This window comes from Hipposideros armiger, unplaced genomic scaffold, assembly GCF_001890085.2.
Source record: "Hipposideros armiger isolate ML-2016 unplaced genomic scaffold, ASM189008v1 scaffold_158, whole genome shotgun sequence".
Classification (NCBI taxonomy): domain Eukaryota; kingdom Metazoa; phylum Chordata; class Mammalia; order Chiroptera; family Hipposideridae; genus Hipposideros; species Hipposideros armiger.
In genome coordinates, this window is record NW_017731508.1 from 2,701,560 (window position 1) to 2,716,252 (window position 14,693).

The 14,693-nt window shown below is 40.2% G+C and overlaps 1 protein-coding gene across 10 annotated transcripts in view; it reads right to left on the reverse strand.

Moving 5' to 3' along the window:
• MITF (melanocyte inducing transcription factor) overlaps nt 1-14,693 on the reverse strand; it is a 275,417-nt gene that overhangs the window by 182,303 nt on the left and 78,421 nt on the right. The window contains exon 2 of one of the 10 annotated variants that reach the window (XM_019651336.1): nt 2,712-2,749. The exons of the other annotated variants lie outside the window; for them this stretch is intronic. The gene's annotated coding sequence lies outside the window, so the exon portion shown is untranslated. The remainder of the gene's footprint in view (nt 1-2,711; nt 2,750-14,693) is intronic. 10 annotated transcript variants of the gene reach the window in all.

Sequence of the window (14,693 nt, forward strand, 5' to 3'; positions counted from 1 at the left end):
CAGCCTACGCTGTCACCGGAGACTCACGGCAGCCCAGCTCCAGGTTGAGCTGTTGTTCAGCATCTTAGCTGTAGAGGGCAGTGTCACTGGCCTTCATATGTGGGATCCGAACCTGGGTTCTCTGGCATCCCAAGCCAGCTCTTAACCAATGCGCCACTTGGCCGGCCCTGACTCAATCTCTTTTAACATTAACTGAGCACACACTACCTATCCAGCACTATGCTCCGTGACATATAAATTAGAATACTTAACAGGCTGGGCTTACCCACCAAGAAAATTACTTAAAGCTTCCAAATTTGGCATACTTGCAACATTTCTTGCCCTTACAAATAATTACTATTTTTATTCTGGTTCTAAGATTTGTTAAAAATATAAATTATATAAATAGCACATTTGGAAAAGAAAATGGATGTGTATTATTAGGCTCCTGTAAATTACAGCTTTAAGAATTGCATTCTGCCCTTTTATCTTTTACCTTCTCAAATACTGTACCCCTAGAATTAAGTACACAAAACAAAGCTGTATTTGAATATTGCTAAGTAGTAAATACACACATTAAAGTGTTAGTAGACTGCCTCCTAGCCTCCCTCTGTATTTTTTCTAACAAAGTTATTTTAAGATTTGATTTTTTTGTGTGAACATGGATTTCAGAATTTAGTAAATTATGTGGAAGATATAATTATATATCTAGATACACACACACATGTGTGTATCTCTCTCTCTATATTTATAGATATGTATGTATGTATCAAAGACTATGCTCAAATATATGTATTCTTGAATTTTCTCTCCTACAAAATATGAACTATGTCTGTCATTAGATCTATTTAAGTTAAGTTCCCTAACTAGCAATAAACAATTAAGAGTAAAAAGCTATTTGGGGTTACAGGCTCTCTCGCCTTTTGATGAGATGCTGAGAAACACTGAGAAATGGGGGCAACAGGATGAAATCAAAAGAGGCCAATTATCCATACACATAACAATGCACACAGAAATCATTGGGCCATACTTTCCTCACACCTCACAGCTATTCACCTGTTTTACTCATAGGAGCATTCCTGGGAAGGTTGTGTTTAAGAATGGGTGAAAGTGACCCCTGTACCTTTTCTACCAAAGTGCATCTCGCAGCAGAGAAGACTCACTTCCTCACACAAGGGAATTAAGGGAGGCAAAGAGCATGGTCTGAGTTCACGGTCAGCAAAGAAGACATCTCTTTGCAGCCTGCCTCACACTTTATCCACATTCAATTCCATTATATACTCTTGCTTATATCAACAGCAGAAAGTTCCTAAATTACTGACCTAAATTACTGGATTATTGAAACTTTCGCACCCCTACCCCACATATTCAAGAACTACTGACGCTCCAGAAAGATGGGCACATTAACCTCCAACCTCACACAGCCCTTAGCACCGAGATTCAGATTCGGGGTGGGGGAGGGGGGAACAAATACTTCTAGGTGAAACACTGAGGACATAAATGCTTTCATTTTCAAAGTCCTAATGTGAATGTTTACATTAAAAAAAAAAAATCAACTGAAGTTCCCTTACTCACTTTTATGTATCAGTCTTTCCTGAGGTAAGACCACATTTAGGACAGATTGATTTTCTCCTTCGTGGGCACCGAACATTAATGAACAGAAATCTTGAGGCAAGTTCCCTTCTGAGCCAGCAGAGATGTCACTGCCACATGGAAAAGGTATCAGCCACTGACATGCCCAACACTTCTATCACCAGGATCTCCTTCAGCCTGAGAGCTGGGAGAGGGAGGAGCTGGCAGCGGTGCCATCGGCTCTTCCAGACCCTGGAGCCCAGGTTCCTCTGCACCCTCCTCCATGTAGAGAGTTACGCAGGTCCCATTACTCATCATTGTCTTAAGAAGATATAAGATAAAGTCGTTGGCTGTACTAGACACCAGAAGAAAAAAAGCAGCCACAAAATTAAAACTGCCTTTAAAAGTAGCTATGGTTAAACATTAAAAAAAAAAAAATCACATGATTTTGCTCCCCATACCATAGTAATGAAAAGAGGCATTTAACACCCAGTGAGAAAAGCAGTGTTTTTGTAGTTTCTTCAGCAATTACTACAAAGCTCATTTGTAAGAGCTTGGCGAATCCTTACTTTCTCTGACCTCAAGAACCAACATTCTCTGAAGTCAGAAGCCAGGGACTTATTCTCATGTCAAATGTTTTCCCGAGTCCCTTTAAGAGAAAACGAAAAACAAAAAACTTCACATTGACTAATGTATGACAATGTTTTAATTCTATAAAAAAAATGTGCAGGTTGAAACCATTATAATATATCATAAAGCATCAGTAATGGACACGCAGCAAAATCTGAAAAATGTTAAGGTCATAAACAAGCACACAGAGTGTACCACACTGATTTATTGGAAACATCCTCTTTGAAAGAAAGGGCCACAAAGGGCTATGCTCCTCACATTGCTCTGCACACACCAGCCACAGACGTTACAGATGACCTTTGTAATTCCCCTTTCAGCACTTGGGCATTTGACTTTAAAACTTAGGGGAAGGTGAGGCAAAGCTATAAAAATCAGAAGCAGGAATGCCAGAATATGCTGGAATATGATAAATGTCTTTCTCACAAAAGAAACACAGGCACTATTAATTTACAGAATCCAATGCAAAGGGCAACCAGTCAGATCTCCTTTACCACTTACCTTTTAAACCAGAAAAGCAAAATCAGACTTACCCTGGGAAGCCATCCTATAGGCTGACTCACGAAAGAGCCTGTTGACAAGCCAAAAACAGCTATGAACCAATGCGCCAAAAATTCACTGGGTTGAATCCTCTCACCCACCTACTAACCCCTACTACTTCAATGCATCTGGCTTTTGTTAAAGAACTTCTGCAAATGTACAGTGGATGAGTAATTGTTCAGACTTCACAAAACATGCCAAACCCAACACTAATAACAGTTTCATTTACTCATCACATTTTTGAGTGGCTTTATTTTACTTTTTAAAGCAAAATGAGTGTTTTTGCTGATGCAAATTGAAAAGGCAGTGTGTTGCCTGGGTGTGTGTCTAACTTTTTCTGGGTCCTCGTCAGTAGTCAGTAATGTTGAACTAATATATGTAAAGGCACAGCCTGCTTCACAAACTATCTTTTAAAATTAATATTACCACTGTCTCCTAAATAAAACTTCTAGTCAATTCTACATTGTCCTCTCTTTCATTGAAAAAGGCAATCGTTTTATTACAATAATTTTTAGAAATACTGAAGAATATGAAGCATAAATTCACTATCCACTGTCTCCCAATCTAATTATTTCTCTTAGAGATAATCATTGTGGACAGTTTTTAATGTATCATTCCAGAAATGTCTATATACATATAATACACACACACACACACACACACACACACACACACACACACACACACACTCTTTTAAAAAACTCCTGGGGACTGATGGGCCTTGGATCAGAATTTTCTACATTTTGTAAAGATATTAGATACACACACAGTATAATAGCCCCATTGAGATCATGGCAACAGCTCATAATCAAATGTATTAATATTTCTGCCAAGAAACATGAATCTTCAACTAATTGGATAATAAAGACTATTATGTGTCATTTTAGGTCAGATAATTCTGGCAAATGAGATAAAGAAAATAATAAAATCCTGCAACATTCAGAGAATTTTGAATTTTGGAATTATGGATAAGGTATTTCAGACCTATAGTTTTTCTCCCAGTTACTTACCAAGTTTTGAAAACTTTATTTTTATTACAAATGTTTATGATAGGAAATTTTGAAGACAAACACAAATAAAATTAAACTAACCTGTAAAATCCCACCACACAGAGAATGGAACTTTTATTCAGTCACATGTTGAGTGCCTCCTGGGGGTACAGATTCAATACTCAGTAGGCATATTAAAAAAGTAACGCAGGTGGGCCAGCCGAGTGGCTCAGTTGGTTAAGAGTTGGCTTAAGAGTGCAAGCTCTGAGCAACAGGGCCATAGGTTCGATTCCCACATAGGCCAGTGACACTGCGCCCAGCCGAACTGTCGCTGAGCTGCCAACGGGTGACAGGATGGCTCAGCTAGTGTAACAACAAGATTGCCTGTTTGATGGTGGGCTATGCCCACCCACAACTAAGACTGAACTCGGCACCTTGAGCTGAGCTGCCACCCAGATGGCTCAGTGGATAGAGCGTGCACTCTTAACAACAAGGCTGCCAGGTTCGACTCCCGCATGGGATGGTGGCTATGCCCACCCGCAACTAGATTGAACACAGCATCTTGAGCTGAGCGGTGCAGCTGGACTTGGAGCTGAGCTTGCTGCGCCCTCCACAACCAAGATTGAAGGACAACAACTTGGCTGTTCCCCTCCCCCAATTCTCCAATAAAACCTTAAAAAAAAAATAATGCAAACATAATTCCTATTTTCACACAAGGTAGAAATATCTGTCCTAAAATTAGAAGGCACTGTGCTACCAGAGTTCAATGGTGAGGCTAGGTGGACATATATGATCTTTTAGGCTACCAGTACCTTTTAAGACATTTCCTGTGTTTGTAGAATTCCCCTTATGAGTTTAGAGAGAGAGAGATAGCTTAGACTTCGGAAGCCAAAGATTCACTTTCCCAGACTCCCTTGCAGCTAGGAGGAAGACATGCACCTTCAGTTCTTCCAAATGGATATATACGGGCCAGACTGTGGAGTTGTACACTGGCAAGGAAAGAAGCAGCCACATCTGGAAGGCCCTGGGGCAGGGGCTGGGCTTTGTGGGTTAGCAGTGTGCGTTGGTGGGATCCATGGTGCAAACCACAGTATCTGTGCCTGGTGGTGGCAACATCAGGATCTCCATCGGTCCCGTTCTACAGTGAGCTAGGGCAGGGCTCAGGTCAGCGTCTTTGGCCTACTACAGACCCTGGGCTCCTAAAAATCCTTTAATAAACGATCTTCCTGTTTAAACTGAAGAGAGTTCAGGTTACTACTGATACAACTAAGAAATCTGATTGCTACAAGGGGGAAAATTTTTTAACAAGGTGAGGCAGCATGATATAATGAAAAGAATACAGAGATAACTGAAAGCCGAAGCAAGCAGCTTTCAGAATCTAACTCTTATCCCCACTCTGTACCAACTGTCTGGATGCATGCACATGATAAAGCTTATTATATTATTTAAACATCAGTTCCCCTATTGTAAAATAATAATACCCACTTTGTAAAGCTGTTCATGAGGAACAAATGAGCTCTTTTATTTATTCACTCATTCATTTATTCAAACATTTATTGAGTTTCTGTTATGTGTTTCACACACTGTGCTAAATAGTACTAAAGTGGACAGATGCAGCAAATAGAGGTACCAGGCATCAAATTAAATTTGAGTTTCAAATAAACCACAAATAATATTTCAATATAAGTATGGCCCACATTTGAGAGGATATAGCTTTTTTACATTTTTTAAGGATAGTATTTAAGTATTTACAATACAGTTATGCTTTTAAAATGTCCCATATTTGGGACATACTTAAATACACATTTTGATCTAAAATTCAAACTTCACTGGATGTCCTATATTTCATCTGGCAACCCTAGGTAAACTAGGTAAACAGTAGGCACCAAATAGGTGGGGTCCTTGCTGCCACAGACCCTCAGTGTAGTGCTAGGCATGGAGGGAAGGTGAGTGGACAGGTAATAAATAGGCAAAACACTACATACACCATGTAAATAGAGAAAAGAGCTACGAACGTAAGGAATTGAGCAATAAGACAAAAATAAAACAGAAAGCGTATTTAAATATACTGTTGTTAAGGAAAGGCTTGTCTAGGGATTTAACTCTGAAGGGAAATCAGGCTGAAGGAAACAAAAACCTCATGTAACACCAGATCATCTCACACAAGGCCCAGCACACAGCAGATGCTCAATAAATGCTCATCCCATCCCTGGCAGGACCAGCACTTACACCTCTCTTGGCTCACCCTAGTCCAGCCCTGTCCCATGGGGTGCAAAAAGAGGGTAAGAAGGGGTATAAACTGATCACCAAAGGCTTCCTCCTTCAGCAGGTCTGGCTACCATCTGTCTACACCCTCAGGAGAGACCCAGAGGTAGAACTGCCCAGCCAGCCCTCCTGAATGCCTGACCCACAGAAACCATGACAGATAATGAAATGAGAGCTACTGTTTTCACTCACTATGTTTTAGCGTGACTTGCTTTGCAGCAAAGTGTTGGCAAGAACAGGGAAAAGTCCAAAGCATTCACACACTGCAGGTGGAGGCATAAATGGGGCAACTGCTTTGGGAGGCTGGTGGCAGGACCAAGCAAAGCTGGACACACAGACTCTGTGTACCACCTCGGCTACAACCCCACTGGCCCTGCTGCATTTCTGGCTCTTTCTACCTCCCACAATACATCCTCTCCCTTACTTCTCTGGATTTGTAACACCAATTATGCACACGGCCCCCAGGCTAATCTTTCTAAAGCTCTCCTTTCGCCATGCCATTTTGTTACTCAAAATGCCCTCCCCATACTTAATAAACATTTGCTGATTGATTACTTGTAAGATCCAAGTCTGAGGAGTTTTACTAATCTGGCACTGAGAAAAAAGAGACAGAAAGCAAATAATCCAGGCATTCACAGATTTGTAAGGCAGCTCCTTGAATGCCCTCCAAAAAATGGAACCTTTGCCAGAAATCGTGATTGTTGTGAAATACTTCTGTGGATATACGTCTCAAGGACCCAGACAAGTAACCTACTGCTGTCTATTCAAACAGGATGTTGCAAAAAAAGACTAAGTCCTGCAATGATGGAGACAAACAGTACCACATGGGAGAGCAAAGAATGAATTTCAAGTCTGGTAGCTTCCACTGCCCACCACAGAAAAGGAAGAGGAAGGGAAGGGAAGGGAAGACAAAGGAAAGGAAGGGAAGGGAACGCAGCCCTAGTCTTCCCCAGAATGCTCTGCCAATGCCCTACTCTATGATGACTGCCTAGGACCATGTCATTAGTGAGGGTAACAAGTGTGGGGTGCGAGGAGGGAGTAAAAAGCATTATAATTATAACAACTGCCATTTACTCTGTGCCTGCTGTGTGCCAGACGTTATGCTGAGCTACGAGACACTTACATCTTCATCGGCATCACTGCAGCCAATGCTTCTGTGCCAGGCACTGTGCTAGCCACTCACTGGCATCATCTCATTTCACCCTCACAGCTACCTTGTAAGGTGATGTACTATTATTCCCATGTCACAGATGAGAAAACGGGGGGATAGAGAGGTTAGCCAACTTGCCTAAGGTCTTATCTATGAACCTTTGAGGATCTATGGTAAAGTAAGATTAAATACACAGCAAACATCAATAAGAAAAAGATGAAAATTCCTCATGGGAATATTTGAAAAATGGAAAGAAAAATAAATCAATTTGAAAGCTTATTTATGGCAACATAAGAACTGAGATTTATGAAACCATAACCAGTGGGATGGAATATACAACGTGAGGAATCTTGGTTAAACTGGCCGAATTTAAGCTCCATGTCGTATACAGAAGCCACAGTATTCCATGTCATAAGCTGTGCCTTTGGGATACCAGAAATTATACCACCTTTCTGCCTCAGTAAGATAGGCTTCTCACAAGCACTACTCAAACCATTTGGGCTGTATACCAGTTTGCCTATTGTTGTTTTTGTTTTGAATTTCAAATCCATCACAGACCAATACTTTTGTGAACCATAACAAAAATTAATTCTTAGACAAATGAAACCAAAAAAAATAATAACACACACAAATATGCAAACCCAAATTTGTATTAGATTCAACAGAACTAAATTGACTACTGTCCAACTGTTATAAAAGTTTCTAAACATTCTCAATTTCTGTTCTTATGTCACTGCATACCAGCAACACACAGCTGAACTGGTCTAGTCTGTGGGTCACACTTAGAATAACATGACTCTTAGATCGCATACACACACACACACACACACACACACACACACGCGCGCGCGCGCGCGCGCGCGATTTCTGTATTCAATTCAGGTGCCAATGCTTTCGCTTTCCAGTTGATAATGAAAAAAATAATGTTCTGCCTCCTATTAAACTTCTGTCAGATACTTATTTCAATTACCAAGGAATAAAATTAGCAAATCCACGATACTCATATCAGTCTCAAAGAATATGTTAATAGATTCATTATCCCTCACTTCAAATCATCCTAAGATTTAAACACAGAAATTAAGATAAGAGTGTTCACTTTATAATAGATCCTACATTAAGAATAATTATGAGATTCATTTTCTGTATCTAAATATGATGGTGATTTTATATTAATGCATTTATAAGATGTAATCTTCATATACTTATCTTCTATATTTATGTATCTGCAGCTTTATAGAAATATAGTTATTGTGTAAACTAGTATGATGAGATTTTTAGAAATGCTACTAAAATTATGTACACTTGGGCCACAAGTGTTTTTCTTTACCTATTCTAAGTTCATATTATTTACTAGAAAATTGTCCTAAACAAACCTAAAGAGATTAGATTAAATATAATTTATAAACAAAACTGATATGACTCTTCTAAGAAAACACATTGTCCTTTTTTATTTTCATTAAAATAGCTACAGATTAATGAGGAATGCTAGCTAATCTTCTTAAATTAGCCTCATTTTAAAATACAACCTTTGAAACTATATAAACCTAATCCTGAAATCTCTAGTCATTCACCAAATTTTCTTAAGTCGGAATGAGTTAATAATTTTCCTCCTCAAAGCCCATCTAATCGTGCATTCCAGAGGAAAGCACGCTAGAGGCTGAGCATGGAGACCCATTTCTTTATTAGCTGTCACCCAAGCACGTAATCCTAGCTTTGGGTCAACTGTAAATAAGGCAAGGATATTCTTGATCACATTTGTAACATGAATTTTCTAGAAGCAGGACTCAAGACTGTTGCCTTCAAGCTCCACAAAGCTTCTATCACATTACCTAGCAGAAGGTAAAACTACAGAGGGTGCCAAAAAAGTATACACATTTTAAAAAAGGAAAAAACTGTATTAAAATTGTAATACAATGAATGATGCTAGCATTCATTTGATTGACGTCTTTTTAAAAAAAATGTTTTTTAATTGGGGAACAGCCATGGTCATTGGTTACACATTGCTTTCATGCTACAATGGCACAGTTGACTCTTTTAAGGAGGGCGCAGCCCACAGTGGCCCATGTGGGGATCGAAAGGGCAACCTTGGTGTTATCAGCACCACGCTCTAACCAACTGAGCTAACCGGTCACTCCTGATTAACACCAACTTTTGAGCGAATGTCATACTACACATTGCTATGTAATTCAACTTTGAAAAGTAATACATAGATAACATCTCTTAACCCTCCGTTGGGCGCAACTGATCTCAGATTGTTTTGAATTTCTGTTGATTTTTATACTGAATTTATGTAATAAACATATATTGTTTTTACTTTGTGGCAAATTAAAATTTGATTCTGAATAAATAATAAGCATGCTTACACATTACTTTCATTCATTTTCAATTTAAATAAATAAATGTCATACACACATCTAGTAGATGCATCACACCTGAACTTATAACTTTTGCATTGCACCTGACGCAGGGTTAAAATGTGTAGACATTTTTTCGGCACCCCCCCGTATTTATTGAATTACAGAAGGTGACTTGTTTTCTCATTCTTCCAAGCTGCTGACATCACTGATGCCCAGGCATACTTGTGTGAGAAGCAAGAAGTCATCAGGGTGCCCCCGCCACTGACCTATTAGCCTGGTCTTCTGTCCATCTTGTGCATTGCCTGTTTAGCGGTTTAGTGTAAACTTACGTGCAGGTCCAAAAAAAAATAAAGGAAGTTGTTGAATAAAACTGACAGGGGAAAACAAATAAACAAATTGAGGATTACAGCCCAGAAAATACATCTACTGATTTAATGACAATGTTTGAAACACGACCATGCTACCCCTCCTTGCCAAGTCCCTTCCCACTGGTTATTCCCTCTGGGAGGTTATATTTTCATCCCACTCAGAGCATGCCTGGCCACTGACATGTGGCCAATGCAATGTGCATGCAAGTGACAGGTGCACCATACACTTCCCAGGAGAAGTTCTAAGAGCCAAGCCAGTGCATGGTTCCACCATTGCCCTCTTCTTTCTGTTCAGGACAAGTATGTCCCAGACAGGTGCTGCTCCTTAAGCCTTAGTTTCAAAAGGAAAGAGACACAGAGCAGAGCAACTGCCAATATGGGATTTCTGTAAAAGTCTAACATTTTAGTACTTTGTAAATACAGCAAAACTTGACCTCTGCAGACAGATACAATGGCCTTCTCTCATCGTGTATCATGTCTCTAAGAGAAAACTCCATATGACAGGGTGGACTTGAGGGCAAAGCTGAGTTTTCTTGAGTTCTTTCTATAGAAATCACCTGGAAGCAGCAGTCCTGAAGAAAAGCTATCCCATCAACCCCAGGAGCATGGGTTCTACTAGTGAGAGGTGGAAGAGGAGCGATTTAGCATTCGGAGGCTGGTGTGAGGTGGCGGGTGTGAGCTGAGACAGTGGCAATAAGGAAAGATACCAGCAAAATTATAAGACACAGGGTTATCGCCTCAATTCTGCACATCTATCCATAGAATGAGTTCCAATAAGCAAGGCCCAAGTTTCCAATAGTGTGATGTGTATGTCAGTGGTGGTGTATGAAATGGGTTTTTGTTTGTTTGTTTTTCATTCTGCTTTATTGAAGTATAATTGACAAAGAAAACTATATTTAGAATATACAATGTGATTTTACATGTCTACATTGTGAAATGATTCCCAACACTGAGTTAACACATCCATCACCTCACATATTTACCTTTTTTTGTTGTTAAGAACACTTAAGGTCTACTCTCTTAGCAAATTTCAATTTTATAATACAGTATTACCAACTATAATCACCATGTTATACATTAGAATCTCAGACCTTATTCATCTGATATCTGAAAGTTTGTACCTTTTTAAATTTAATTTAATTTAATTTTTATATTAGTTTCAGGTGTACAAAAAACATCTGATTATAGACATGTACACCCCTCACAAAGTGGTAACCCCCCCACCACGTCCACTACTCCTCTGACATCATACATACCTGTTCCAATGCCATTGACTATATTCCCTGTGCCATTCTTGACATCCGTGACTACACACACACACACACACACACACACACACACATGAGACAGATACGAGTATATACACAAACACAGATATATATGTATGAAATGTTTTTGATGGCAAATAGAAAAGGCTTTAAAATATTGCTACAAACCCCTTTTTTCAAAAAATTTGCATATTTGGGCAAAGCAAAGAAAAACAAAGTGAGATGATTAAGGCAAAATAAGAAAAAACAATAAGCAACTATTATTATAATGATAATCCTATATGGCAAAATGAGATGATAACTGAGGAATGTATGAGCCTGGCAAAAACTCCCTTCTTCAAGCCGTGTGCCTTCACCTGGAGTAGAAGAGGCAGGTAATGAGTACAGCACTAAGGAGGGGAGACGGAAGATAAAGGAGGTTTACACAAAGCACGTGCGAGCCCTGGAGAAAATGAAAACACTATATACAAGCAAGAAAATGCAAACAGCAAATTATGCTGGTGCTGTGCTATAATTTATAATAGTTTAATTTTAAAAATAATAGCAACTTCCATTCTTTGAGTACTTATTAGGTTGTGTCAAGCACTGTGCATAATACCCATTCAATTTTTATCAAAACCCTGCAAGGAGGGAGTGAGTATGCCCATTCCAAATGAGAAGACAGGTTCAAGAATGTCAGCAACTTGACTAAGGTCAAAAGCTTCTTCCCTTAACCTCATACTTCAGAGTCTTCCAATGTCCAAACATTGAAAAAATATTTAATAATAAAAATGGCAAATGTTCATAGCTACACTCTTGGTGAATGCCCCAAACTAGGAAACTCCCTAAATGCCTATGAACAGAAAAATAGATAAATAAATCCCAGTGGATTCACACAATGAAATATCATATAGAAATGAAAATAAGTTTCTCCAACATAATCATGATCAACAGAGGCCAGGCAGAGGCAAGTCCCTACTATACGGCTGCATGCCTGATTCCATTTCTACAAAGTACAAAACAGGCAAAATTAGCCTGTGCTGTAGGGTAGAACGGGGGCTCCCCTTGGCACAAGAAGGGAGCATCCGGAGTGCAAGTCATACTCAATTAACTGATCTGAGCGTCAGTTACCCGGAGTCCAGGTTAACAAATTCATCACGCTAGACACTGAGAAGGACAGCACTTTGTCTACATATGTTACACTTCAGGAGCTACTCTTAAAATTAAAAATGATGCACCTACTCAAGACATTTTCTGCTTTATCCTTTTAATGTATTTAGATTCAAATATTCTTTAATAAAACACAAACTATATTTGCCTGAGCCTTATAAATTTTAAGTACAAATCTATGAAAATAAATCATTAAAGATCTAAAAGTTAATAGATTTGAGTAGGGGGGAAAAACAACCGACTAGGAACAGGAAACTGTTTTGGTGTCTTTCTTCTCTAGGGGCGTACTTTTGAGAGCGAGGCTTGCAACCTCACCTGTGGTCAGCTTCCCCATCCCCAAATTAAAGGGGTCAGACCAGATAATCCTCAAGGCCCCTCATTCTGTTTTGGGTTTTTTTTCCGCTGAGGCCTACACTTGCCCATATCACATTGCTGCAGCATTCACACAGAAAAGGGGAACAAAAGAGCAACTGCTTGCAGCCCTATCACATGATACAAGGGTAGAAGGAAACAAACTTGACATGTACATTTAATCAGCTTTTGATTATCAGCATAGATGTTATGAAGCTCTGCAGACGGTCTCCACTCACCAACAGGGTCCCATCAGCAGTCTGTTCACATACCCCGAAGCTCCCACACAAAGCAGAATGGTTCATTTGTCAGACAAAATTTTTGTGGATTTTTTACTCTAGGATCATGAGAACCACTAACCTCCTCCACGGCTAGAAATAACCGCAAATTTCTAAATTTTCCTAAGATTTGTTATTTAATTAGAAGAAGGCCAAGAAATATGTAATCGAATACAAATTCGTGTTTCATACACCTTCGTACACATCCTTTAGGCTCTCTTACCTACTTCTTGCAGTGCCAGTGCAGAGCCTTTCTATTGATGGGACCATGTATTAGTCAGGGTCCAATGAAGAGAGCGAAACCACACAGCAACTTGAATGGGGAAAGTTTAATGTAAGAAATTATTAACTATAACAGGGGATCAGCTAGTAAAGAGAACCCTAGAAAAGATAGGCATGGCAGACAGAAGGGGCAGCCACTGCTCCACCCTGAAACATGGCCCTCAGAACAGCCTTCCTCCCCAGGGCCGAGCTCCCAATCGCAAGGGCTCACCGCATAGCAGAGAATGTGCTGTGGTGCTGCATCTGTGGGACTCACTAAAAAGCTGTTCACAGCAAGGTGGCTCACCAGAGACACTGCTCCCCCATCACCCGTGTCAGCATGCCTGGGGAGCTGCCCGTTACCCGATGCAGCTCTGGCCACCATGCGTTCCAGCAGCCTGGCACTGCAGAAGCACCCACTCTGTAGGAGACGGTGATGGGGAGGATGCATGCACCGCATGCACCATCGGAAACAAGCACTACAGACATCTCTATGCTGCAGGAGACAAGGGCTGGAGAAGCCATGGATGCTGCCGCAGCCAGGTGAGTGCACACAGCAGCTCCAGGAGGAAACCCCTTCCTGCTGCAACGTCTCTCCAGCGCCCTCTCCTGACAAAGCTTCATTCACATCATGCCAGCTGACAAAGGAAAAACATTCAGAGTCCATGTCCATTTTCACAGAGCAGGCAATAGAGGGTGAATTTGGACTTGACCCTATAGCAAGCAATCGTGGTAAGTTCGAATAGCCCAACACCCTGCATGTGTGCCACAGATATTAACGTGATCGTGTGAGTCCTCCCTGGTTACAGATGACAAACTGATTTAGAGAGAGGAAAATTCTCTTGTCAGGACACAAACAAGTCTGACAGTAGCACAAATAACAACTACTGTGTCAGGTGCAGGGTCCTTGTTTCCTGGGATACATCTAAATTGTCTTCTTTTTACTGTATTCTTAGTTTGTACCAAATCACTTTTTAGATGGTCCTTAGCCTGGCACGGACATTGATAACAACAGTATTCTGACCAATGATGACAGACTTTGAATATCAAATCTCTCACTGAGCCATAAATAATGTTGCTCATGTTTTGACCTTTGCTTAGCCATTTATATGAATGCGGTAACTGTTTTGCAATAGGATGCTTTCAGGCCTGTGTATGTGTCAGTTGTGGCCTTTTGTCCATGCTCCTGTCATTCTGCTAACCAAAGACAGGCTAAAGGGCGTATTCTGAACCAGAAAGGGAGTCCTACTCAACCATGCATACGCTCAGGAGAGCTGGAGTCAATGACCAAGTAGTGTCACAAAGGATTCAACAACAGCAATGAGACAAAATGAAGGAAACAGACAAACATTTGTCAATAGCTGACTTTGGTGCAGATCACATAATGCAGGATTTTTAGAGAACATAAATAAGATATGGGGAAAGACACTGATGCCTTTAAAAGAAATAATCATAATCCATGTTTCCAGAGAGAGGGGGAAAAAAGCATAAAAGACTAAGGTTCAAAACCCAAACACACACACACACACACACACACAC